The sequence below is a fragment of the Rattus norvegicus genome, chromosome 9 (assembly GCF_021556685.1).
Source record: "Rattus norvegicus strain SHRSP/BbbUtx chromosome 9, alternate assembly SHRSP_T2T, whole genome shotgun sequence".
In the NCBI taxonomy this organism is placed as follows: Eukaryota; Metazoa; Chordata; class Mammalia; order Rodentia; family Muridae; genus Rattus; species Rattus norvegicus.
The window spans coordinates 88,751,749-88,763,883 of record NC_141542.1 but is presented as its reverse complement, the minus strand read 5'-3'; the positions used below and the strand labels follow the sequence as shown (position 1 = coordinate 88,763,883).

At 42.9% G+C, this 12,135-nt stretch overlaps 1 long non-coding RNA gene across 1 annotated transcript in view; it reads left to right on the top strand.

The window, feature by feature from the left end:
- Positions 1–11,273, top strand: part of LOC148003784 (uncharacterized) — a 69,486-nt gene extending 58,213 nt beyond the window's left edge. Inside the window, exons 3-5 of the long non-coding RNA XR_015629626.1 lie at positions 9,452–9,587; positions 10,420–10,574; positions 10,703–11,273. This is a non-coding gene — a long non-coding RNA (uncharacterized LOC148003784). The remainder of the gene's footprint in view (positions 1–9,451; positions 9,588–10,419; positions 10,575–10,702) is intronic.
- Positions 11,274–12,135: the final 862 nt, after the last annotated feature.

Sequence of the window (12,135 nt, the reverse complement as noted above, 5' to 3'; positions counted from 1 at the left end):
TAATACTGATTCCACGTTTTCCCCAGTTATTGTGGAGACCACCAAAGAATGATTATGAAAATAAATAAAGTTCTTATATTATTTATAATTAATATTTGTGTGTGTGTGTGTGTGAGAGAGAGAGATGGAGAGAGAGGGAGAGAGAGAGAGAGAGAGAGAGAGAGAGAGAGAGAGAGGTGCTCATGCCATGGCACACATGTGGAGAGGGTTAGGTGACCCATGTGGGTTCTGGGGATCAGAAACTCAGGTCATCGGGCTGATGACAAGCACCTTCACCCACTGAGCCATCTCCCCAGCCATGAACATAATTTTTAAACTTCAAAACCTGACGTAATGATCTGCACTGCACCTGTGAAAACTGCTTCTTAGTTAATATGCCAGATGAGAAAACAGTGGTAGATATCCTCTTCATCCATGTTCTCAGGTGTCTACTGTACGCTGCGTTCTGTCTCTAACCCTTGGTGAGGCACTCTGCTCAAGATGTCTTGGGTTAGCAGGGTGGTTCTGGAGTGAGGACCTCAAGCTAACTCCAGGTGAAGTGGGGTGGATACTTTGTAAGGCTTTGCCTGCCCGGCTAGGAGCGAGCTGAAGAAGAGTAGCTACAGGCAGAGTTGCCACCAGATTTACCACAGGAGTTTCTCTCTTGCTGGCCCATCCCCCCTGGGTTTCCGTATCAGATTCGCTGCCTTTTGTTGGCGATTGTCCTACTCCAGCATTGAAACATGACATCCCAATTTCATTAGCTGTTCTTGAAAATTCCTGCACTAGAACCCTGAACTAGGAACTTTTTATTATCCATCCATTTATCCATCTATCCATCCATCCATCCATCCATCCATCCATCCATCCATCCATCCATCATCCACTTTGTATATAAACAAAAATGGAAGCAGGAAGTTTGGATGGTAAGCATTTGTGGTTTGACTACAGTTGCATTTCAGGTGCTTAAAAACCACGTGCGCCATCGTCTTAGAGCCTCAATAAAAGCCAGGCTCGGGACATTAGTTCATTATCTGCCTGTTTGTATGCCACAGGAAGAGGACAGCCTCTAGACTTCTCTCCCAGATAATGAGACAAAATGCCCCAGAGCCCAAGGCGGCAATGAACATTGAATTATCTTCCCTCTTCTGCCCCTGGCTTTCACTGGGCCCTCAGCCTGGATATTGTTTGAAAGACTGCAGGCTGCAGTTTCTAAGTAAGGATGTGTTTGAGATAATGAGAAACAGACTCCTACCAAGGAAATAAAGTTTTCCATAACTGGCCTCTGAGGCGCCTGCCCAACGTACTCCAGGCCGAGCTAATCACAGTCTTTCTGAAAATGGATACTCAGCTTTTAAGCCTATAGAAAGACTATTTTAGCCAAAAAAGGGTAATATTGAGACTAGAGGTAAATGAGTTTTTGGATTAGCGCAAAGCTATTAGCCAATAAAGTAAGTGTAAATTCTTATTGTAGAGTTCTAGTGCTAGAGCAGACACTTCCCCAGAGGGAAAACAAGTACTTTTTGTTTATATTGAAAAGAGTCATATTTATGATTTCTTTGTGGGTGGTATGTGTGTGCGCATATGATATGGTTTAATTTATTAATTTATTACACATTATAAAGAAACTTACAGGTGCAAATGGTTTCAAATTGTCTTGATTTGACTTTCAGATATCATGTTCTCTTGAACAGAGAAGGAAAGAGAGGGCAATCACAGTAATGGAAATGACACAGAACTATTTGCACAGTGCTCTGCGAAGCTCACTAAAAAAATTGTTTATACTCTTTTAAAACTCTGAGAGGACCTGCATGTCAATGGGGACATAATCATTGTTATCTCTTGTTGTTTTAATGTTGTCTGTCTATATTCATATTTTTTTTATGATTTTGTATTATTACCTTAAACTTAATCCTAAGCCTACAAGACACACACCACCAGGTGAGGGCAGTATCACTAGAAGATAGTACAATTAAATATGGTCTTTTTGTATAACTCAAAGTAAAATATTTTGAAATCAATAATGTTGAGACTTTATTTTTCAGAGCATTATGTCTCCATAAGAATCACACTCAGCTTGCAGCATACATCTGTGAGAAAGGCGGTTAACAGTCACTGCTATGCAAAACACCTTAAAGTGATATAAAGGCCAATGGTAGATGGTCAATGCGTATTGCTTCCTACTTTATTTGGGCACAGTGATGTCTTGTGTGCCCAGCACTGCACTGTCTGCATTGTCTAGGGGATAAGAATCTGTTATGGCATGATACCTGCCTACATATGGTCTAGAAAGAAAGGCAGGCCATGGCCATCTCTGAGTTACTCACTGTGGCCAGCCCTGCCTCTGTCATGCAGCCACCCTGGAGTGTGGGTATGAGGTCAGGCTGAGTCCAATGCAACCACACACACTGAGAAAGGAGGGGATCGTGAGTTCCCCAGTGTGAAATCAAAATATTGTTTCCAGATGGAGTAAGTGGATGATGGACAACAGATGTCTTCCTTGGGTGCTTCTTCTGACACCCAGGTTGTTAAGAATCCCCAGGCATCCCTGCCTCCTATCCTTAACTCTCCTTCCCCCTAGGCAATCCTGACTTCTCCAGTTGCAGCAAATTGGAATGCTTCTCTCTCTCCCTACATGGACTCATAAGTGCTGGGTTAGCATAGTTGATATGGTACTATTTTAGTACACACTTCAAATATAATAACTTAAAGAGCCTTCTGTGGGCAGTTTTGAGGATTTAGCCATAATGTATAATACAATGTCTGTGGGGATATATGTGTTTGGAAGCCAAACTAAAACCAACGGATGAATTCTTGAAACATAAACTAAGGTTGTGTGGGCCCAAGCACCTTCTAAACTGTGCAGTAGAATCCGGATAGGCTGAGACCACTCAAGGGAATTGCATTCAGGTTTTGAGTCTGGGAAAGAGGTAGTTCCCCACCTCACCCCCCATGATGATGTCAGCCCATCAGTCCTTTGCTGGCATCAAAACCTGGCGGGTTATCCTCATGTGCTCTTAAGGTGTGAACCAAGGTAGCTGACTACATTTTGTTCTTTTCCTCCTGCATAATTTCAAGTGTATTCAGCAGAAACTATATCCCTCTTTTAAATCCCCTTAAAAAAATCCTAGCTCCCAAATGATGTTCTTAAGTGGTGGAGTCACTGGGAGGGAATTAGGTGAGGAGGATGGACCCCTCATGAATGGGATTGGTGTTCTCCTTTAAAAATTTAAAGTATGTGGGTATTTTGCCTGTGTGGTATGTCTGTGATCCACTTGATTGCCTGGTATTCTCAAACGCCAGGAGGAGTTGGATCTCCTGTAATTGGAGTTACAGTGGTGAGCTGTCACATGGGTGTTCAGAGTGGAACCCAGGTCCTCTGAAAGAACAGCCTATGTTCTTAACTACTGACCATCTCAGGAGCCACAGGACCAGTAGCTTATAAAAGGACCTTAGAGAGATCTCTCCTTCTCTTTCCACACTGTGGAGATATATGTGGGAATGTAGCAAGACGACAGCAATGAGTGATCTTCACCAGAACTCAACAATGTGGCCCTCTAGTCTTAGATGAAGTATTAAGAATCCATGAGGAATAAGTTTATGCTATTTGTAAGGAGCCAGTTCATGATGTTTTTGTTAACAGTCTGAACTAAGATACCTACCCCCTGTCCTGAGAATCATTGCTTCTGGTGTCAAAGCATGTGTTAGCCAATATCCCTAAAATTGACAGCATGCATCTTTAACTCACGTATTTAAAATAATGCTATATCATGTTGTAAGAAAATTATAAAAGTAGGCTTTCCTTTTCTATAATTTTAAATCTTTTGGATTTCATGCACTTTTCTTCCCCATATAAAATCTAGGTTAACTAGCCAAAAAACATTAGTATTTTATATGTACCCATTTCTACCTGTCTGCATTCTTTTTGTTTATCCAGTTTTGATTTCAATTTGAGGGAGGTACCCGAATGGAGTTCTTGGGCAAACCAAACCACTTCAGAGCAGCATCCATGAGTTTCATATCCTCAGTTGGTAGCGAAGTACTGTGAGGACCAGGGGACTGGCCTCCTAAAGGTCTAGACTAGAAAGCCGTGAACTGGGCTTCAGTAGTAAGTGCTTGCCGACAGCATGCTAAAGAATGTATCTGGTCTTTCTCCTTGGATTCAGGGAAGGAGCCTCTAAGCCAAAGAATTTGTCTGGTCTTTCTCTGCATCCAGGGAGGGAGTTTCTAAGCCATTGGAATTTCTTGAGGGATAGGAATATTTGCTATTCAGCCCTAGTCAGTAATAAGATGATTCAAGACTGAGGGAGGCCATGCCAATCTATTCATGTGATTAGAGGGTGGGACTTTGAGCCATATGTTGTCCCACCTTCTGAATCTCTGGGGACAGAAGAAGAAAGTTAGAAGTCGAATTCAATCCATTAGTCATGTCTTCATGCTAAACTTCCCAGTATAATAAACTCTCAACCCTGAAGCTCAGGGTAGCTTCCAGGCTGTGGTCATGCTGGTTTCCTGGGATGGTTGATACACCTGATTCTCTAGAGATAATGTATAGGCCTCTGGGACCCTCCTAGATCTCTCCATACATATCTTTTTGTTTGGTTCTAATTTATAGCCTTTTAATAGAACATCAATTATAATTATGTTGCTTTCGTGAGTTCTGTACACTGCTTTGGTTCATGACTCAAGCTAGTGAGAATTGCCAAGCCCCAAGGATCCCTGAATTGGGACTGGCATCTGAAGTGAGGGCAGGCTTGTTAGGTGTAGTGTTCTTAACTCTGGAGTCTGATGCTAACTCCAGGGGTGCAGATCAGAATGGAACCTCAGCCCAGAATTATAGCCAAAAGCACTTGCAGGTTTCGGCACACACAGCAGGACAGACAGTGCCCTTTGCATCCAGGGTGGGATCAGTGGGATGACATCTATCCTCAGCAGATTCAGGAAAAAGCCACATGACCAGAGTCCCACTTAATAGGATGTCCACAGTGAGAAGGAGGGGGGACGGGAGGGTGTCTATAAAGAAGAAACAGCTCCACTAGGTAATGCGAACTTTGAATACAGGTTATAGGTTTATCTGCTTAAAGTTAAGTTAGAAGAGAGAATAAATTTGAAAATTGTGTGTGTGTGTGTGTGTGTGTGTGTGTGTGCGTGCGCGAGTGCGTGCGTGCATGCGTGCGTGCCTGCCTGCCTGCCTGCCTGCCTGTCTGTCCGTCTAGACCAGAGGCCAAACCTTGGTGTCATTCCTCAGCAGCCATCCATCTTGCTTTTGGAGCTTCACTTGGACCCAGGGCTCACTGACTGGGCTATGCTGACTGACCAGCAAGCCCCAGAAAACCTCCTATCTCCGTCTTCTCAGCACTGGGACTACAGGTGTGTGTAGCCACACCCTGGGTTCCGGGATAGAACTTGGGTCTTCAGACCCGCAGAACAAGCAGTTTACCAACTGTGCCATCTTCTTTTTTTCGTCTCAGAAAGTTCTTTGTAACAATTTTTAATTAAAAAGTTTGTCACTCTGAATCAACAGGATTCTTTTTCCCAGCACCCCACACCCCAGTCTCCCAAGCACATGCTGTAGTGACTAAAACTGAATCCACCATACAGTTTGTTCTAGTCTTCCTTATATCTCTCTGAGAGTTTCCATTTGGGTTCTGATGTAGTTTTCCATATCAACAGCTCCACATTTTCCTTTGTGGTTGTCAAATTATCTGTTGGGTGTGCTGGGGCAGCACCATGTGGTTCCCACAAAGCGAAAAGACTGCATCCCAGCGTCTCAACCATTTCCATGGGTTTTAGTCCAGGCTGTGCTTTGGGCCTTTGGCCCAGTGTTCAGTTATTTCTCAATTGTATGTGGCTTATGAGATTCATTTGATTTAATATATTAGATGCTGAGAAGGGAATAATGCTAAGAAACTGGTTAAGGCTTTTGTGTGTGTGTGTGTGTGTGTGTGTGTGTGTGTGTGTGTGTGCTTATGGAAGGGAGAGAACCAATCCATGTGCTATTCCTCAGGCTCTGCACACCCTTAACATGTTTGAACATCTACTTATTTATCCATTTATGTGTGCTACATGTGCAGAGGTAGGCATGCATATCACAGTAAGCACATGGAGGTCCGAGGACAACTTCCATGAATCTCTTCTGCCATATCTGTTCCAGAGATCAACTCTAACTCAGTTAGCTTAGGCAGCAGGTGACTTACCTTGCTTGACCAACTGCTGGCTTCACCCTTCTTTTTTTCTTGCAGTGCTAGGAATTAAATTTAGGGACTCACACATGCTAGACAAACACTCTAGTGCTTAGCTATATTCCAAGCCATCACCTTTGTTTCTGAGACAGGCTCTCTCACTGTTCTAGTACTCTCCAGAAATGCTAAGATGTTTGGGTATTGAGCCCCAGGCATCCACCTGTGTCCACTCTCTCAGCACTGGATTGCAAGTGTGTAAAACCATATATATCTGGCTTTCAGGGTAGGTCTAGAGACCATACTCGGGTTCTCATGTTTGGACAACAAACCTTTTGCTCACTGAGCTCTGACAGAGCCCTTGGCTCTGTTGAAGAGCTATAAGAAAGTATAAAATTTATTAATGTTTAAATTATAGTTTTTTTTTCCCTGATTGAGTTGTAAGTTTACTAGGGAGGGAGGGAAACAATGAACAGACATTAAAATTGCTCTAACTGTGTAAGTTACAAGTAGTAAGGAATAGTTGTGAATTTCATTATGCTATGCATTTTCAAGTCCCTCTGGATCTGATAACGAGTTTCTAAGAGGCAGCCCTTGTGCGCCTCCTCTGATGAAGATCCAACATCAGACAGTGTGACGCTGGGAGTGCGCGTGGGTGGGAGAGGTCGCAACCTCATACAGGGAAGGGGAGAGCCTGGCTTGTGCCTTTTGCAACAACCTTCTCTGGAGAACTAATCTTACTTCCTTAAAAGGGCAGCACTCTCAGTGACCTCAAGATCTTGCAGTGGGCGAACTCCTCTTAAAAGTCCCCACCGCTGCCCAGCACTCTATTCCAGGAATGTGGGAGCAAAGTCCTTACAAACCGGAGCCTCTTCCCTCACTGGGTTGAATCCGCCATTGGCTCCTTCTCCCCCTCTTTTTCTGATGCTTGATATTGAACCCAGGACTTCATTATTAATATTTTCATTTTAGTCTATTTACCTCACCATTATTTTTTATTTTTAGAAATTAATTTTATGTTCATTCTTCCTGTTTTTTTAACACCTACTAGTTAAGAGATATAGATATAGTAGAGCGCTTGCCTAGCGAGCGCAAGGTCCTGGGTTCGGTCCCCAGCTCCGAAAAAAAGAAAAAAGAAAAAAAAAGAGATATAGATATAGATAATAATAGGTTTCATTATGTTAAGTATGAAATGTCTTTTGATCATGTTCACCCCTGTTAGTCAGTCTAATTTCTTACCTACTTCTCCTGATCCCCTCCTGCCTCTTGGGTCTTTTTCAGTGACCCAGTGAGTTTCATTGTAGCTGCTCTTAGGAGCGTGGGTGAAGGGTTATTTATAGGAGGTGTAAGTATGCCAGTGTCTAGACCACTGAAGGAAATTTATTTCTTTCCCCCAGCAACTGTTAACTGAGTTGCTTATAGGTCCTCGGGGAATGGTAGGGCTTTGTGAGCCCTTCTTCCTCCATGCAAAATGTTGATGGATCTAACTGTGAGTTTCATGCAGGTACACAGAGCTACCCTGACTTCCAGATACGATGCCCATACTGTACCTGCTGCCACAACACTGCGTCCTTTCTGCCCCTCTAATGTTCTTCCAGCCCCTCTTCTATGGTGTTCCTTGAGCCTTGGAGGGGCTGATTCTGATGCCCCATTTAGGAATGAGTACCCGGCAGTTGCTTATTTTCTGCATTTTTGTGAGTCTTTGCAGTTATTGCTGCTTATAGCAAAATTCTTCTGTGACCCAATCTGGCTTTAAAGTTTATATCAAGTGATCAGCTGTCATTATGATGGGCCTGCTTTTATATGTGATTTTGTGCTTCTTTCAGCTTTCAATAACTTCTCTTTGCTTCGTATATTTATTGTTTTAATATGTCATGTAGAATTTGCTTTCTGATCCTGTCTGGTGTTCTGAAGGCATCTTATACCTATGTGGGCATTTCTTTCCCATGATTCGGGAAGTTTTCTTCTATGATTTCACTGAGTATTTTTCTATGCTTTCAACTTAGAATTTTTATCCTTCTTCCAAGCTTTTAATTTGTAGATTGGTGTTTTCATCGTGTCCCAAGAATTCTGCTTGTTCTGTTCTTACATTTTAAAGGAATTATCATTTTCATCTATTAAGTGATCTAACCCCTCTCCTTTGGCCTCAAATCTCAAAGTTCTGCCTTTCTCATGGACCATTCTGTTGCAGGAGACTTTCCACTGAGCTTTTTATTCGATCAGTTGAAATTCTCATTTCCAGCTTCATTTCAATCTGGGTTTTCTTTGGTAGCTCTTTTTATTGGATTCTTTTTTATATCCTGATTTATCTTCCTTATTTCCTTAAGTTGTGTTTTCTTGGACTTCTATCAGTTTATCCCTGCCTTCTCTAAGTTCATCAAGCTGCATGTTCACATCCTCTTGGAATTCTTTGAACATGTTTATAATTGCTCTTTTGGATCCTTTGTCTTGAAATTTGTCCAAGTCCTTCTCCATGGGAACCATTTCTAATGGACTGGTGACTTGGGATGAGGACATGTTGTTTGTTTTCATATTATTTAATGTTTTTGCCACAGGGCTTGACATCTTGAGTTAGATTGTTGGTATTGTCCTTTTCTATTTGTCCATACTGAAACCTGAGGTAGGCTAGTGGACCAGACAGGTTAGGTCTCAAGGAGGTGGAGCCAAGAAAATGCTATCTCTTACAAGAGCTGCGTGAAGCAGGTGGCCCAGTAGGTTCTCCATGGAGGAGGAAGGGCACTGGCAGTGGTGGCTCCTCCTCTTCTGCCTCTTTTTCCTCCTCCCTTTCTTCTTTCCTCTTGCCTTCCTCCTCTTCCTCCTCCTCCTCCTTCCTCTCTCTCTCTCTGTCTCTCTCTGTCTCTCTCTCTCTGTCTCTCTCTCTCTCTCTCTCTCTGTCTCTCTCTCTCTCTCTCTCTCTCTCTTCCTTCCTTTCTGCCTTCCTGCCCCCCCCCCCTTTATAGTTTCAATTATCTTTTGGTCTTGAGTCCTCTGTGACTGGTGAGTTGTAGCATTTACTTTAATCACTATATTATTTAATTAAAAACACATTTCCCCTATATACACTGTAAGATCCACACCTAGACTCTCATACACAGTTTTGCTTCTCATTAGTACTGTGATTTTCTATGTTAGTGCTTATGCTTACCACTTTTCTTTCCACGTAAAAGAGAGATAATTGAAAAATATGAAAGCCACAAACCTGGTCTGTGAATACAATGAGCAGAATTACTGTAATTCCTTCTTTTACCTCTTCAGTGTCTTCATAGACTTGACATGGCCCCTCTTCTCATTAGGAGAAAATGATGAAATCTAAAAGCACAGGAGGTGGTCCAGAGATTCAAAAGCCCAGGAGACCACAGAGTCAGCTGACCCACTCTACGCTGCCAAGGACAGACTCACTCCTCAGCCCTCTTCTCTGGGCTCATCTGAGTAAGTTCTCTGGGGATCTTTTATGTGATTCCATTGCTAAGAGGAGGAAGAATTTTTGGCTTAGAAACCACATGAGTGGGCCAACTCACTGCCTGAGAGGTAGTGCTCATTATACAAAACTCTAAAATGTTCTTCTCGCCTAGATCAGCTGGACTAAGTTATTTCAGATGGAACTGAGCACGGCCATTAGAGTTACAGTCGGGCTGAAGAATGCAAACACATCACTTTCAGGATAGCATTCCTAAGGAGGACCAGGTAGCACCCAAATGCTCACCTCTTCCACTCTGTACCCTGTGGGTTTTGTTAGCTTAGCCAATCTCTTCATGAAGAATGTTGATTTCTTGGTACAGACTTGACATTCTTGTTTGTAGAAAAACATATAGCTATCTTAGATGCTTGAACTTGGTGCTGGTAATATTGTCATCTACTTCTCTTGCTTCTCATTTTGAAAAGTGTGGCCATATATGCTTCTCAAAAGAAGCTGAGCAAATCACAAGTAAATATTATATGGAAAGTATTTCATTCCTAACACACACACACACACACACACACACACACACACACACACACCCCTTTAGTTAATTTTTTGATAAAGTACAAAATATCTTCCGCTATCAAGGATTCATTTGTTCATTGTTGTTTCCTGATTGGCATAGGAAGTCCTGTTGGTATGTTTCAGCAGAGGTTAGCATCTTGAGCAGAAACAAGATGGAGAAAGGCAGTGAGTGAATGGCTCCAACAAGGCAACAGTAGTCTTAGCTGTACTGTGTAAGGCGGCATTTCTTGCATATCTAAAGGAGGGGTGCCTTCCTCTCTTCCTTTCTTCCCCAAGCAAGAAGAGCACGGAAGCAGCAGCCTTTGCCAGAAATGGGTCAGCAGTGCTCTAAAGGAGAAAATGGCAACTGGCAGTTGGCCTAAGTGGCCCACAGACAGAGTAGAGATTGATGGCCTACACTTGGGGAAGCAGAGATCAACTGACTCAGGAAAGTACATAAACTACCACCACCTTGGAGGATTCCCAGGGAAGGAGGCTGAGGCCCAGCTTGTTTGATAAATGGAGTCTTGAGTTGCCATAAATAATAGAAAAAAATGATTTTTCTTATTTATGTTTACAGGCTGGGGAAACCTGGACTTATGTCAGGCTCTGTGTGTGTGCTGGGAGTTGCTGTGTTGACTGGCGTTTGCAATTAGCTGGTGCTTATTGACCATCCTGAATGGGATACGTCCTCTCCAGTAGTAGCGACCAATGGTCTTATGAATCGACAAAGCACAACAATGTTTCCAACGTGCATTGGCTGCTGCCCCCATCCTTGCTTCATGGCATTCCTAGAAATGGCCCTATAGCAGAAAAATGTTGAGGAATGAATCATCTTCTTGTCTCCTGCCAGAGGATAGCCAACATTTACCTTCCCTTTCTACCCAGTTGTGTTCCTGAATCTACAAGGCAGAATGTTGACAGGTTGACTTGAGACCCATGAATCAACAGGGAAATTACTGAATGAACGAATCTATAAAGTGAAATAGAGGGTTTTGTCAGCACGATCCGGGCAGCAGATGGATGGAATCCGAGAAGGGACAGCGCTAAGGCCTGACTGCACATTTTTCTTTTCTGAGTATTAATAATTGAGAGTAGCTTAATCTGCGAGCTCTCCCTCCAAGAACCACATAAAAAAATCTTGGGCTGAGGCATTGGCTCTGTTAGTAAACTACTTAATTTGCAGAGGACCAGAGTTCAATCCTGAGCAACCCATGTAGACAAAGCTGAGTGCGGTGGTGGGGTGTGATTCCAGTGTTGGGGGTGGGGATCAGAGACAGGTAGACCCTGGGCTTCACCAGCTAGTCAGCTTAACCTACTTGGTGAATCTTGGATAAAGTGAGAGACTTGTTCTCAAAAGGAACAGACAAACAAAAAACCCTCCTCCCGAGGTGCGTAGCACCTGAGGAACAACAATGTGCACATAGGTACATGGCGTGCATGCTAAAAACCGGAAGAACTTGATACATGTGGGCTGCGAAGAGTGTTTGGAATAGATTGGTGTAGAGAGGAAGGAGAGCCCAGTGGGAAAGAAGGTAGCAGTTAGCTGAAGTATGGGCAGGAGGTTCTCTTTAAAGAGAAATGCAAACGGGGTTGTTGTCCCCTCCCTACAGATGCCTATGAAGTACTTCCTGTATCCTAACTACTACTCTAGGGCCTTCAGCGAGGAAACCTTGCATTTGTGTTACAGACATACCCTCCTCAGAGCTTTGAATAGCCAAGGTATGGTAAGCTTGGTAGCTCTGTCCCATTCTTCCTTTAGCATAAAAATGCAGTCAATTTTTATTTACCAAATAGGCAGGGGATGAAGACATATGTTGCTACTTATTTTTATGTTCTTGTTTCTTCTGGTAATTTACAACTTCATCAAATATAGATATTGATTGATGATGGATGGATGGATAGATGGATGAATTTAGAAGTGGGTCTTGCTGTATTTCCTAAGAAGGCCTTGAACTTCTGGGCTCAAGTGTCTCTCTAACCTCAGTCTCTCGAGTAGGTGGGATTACAGGC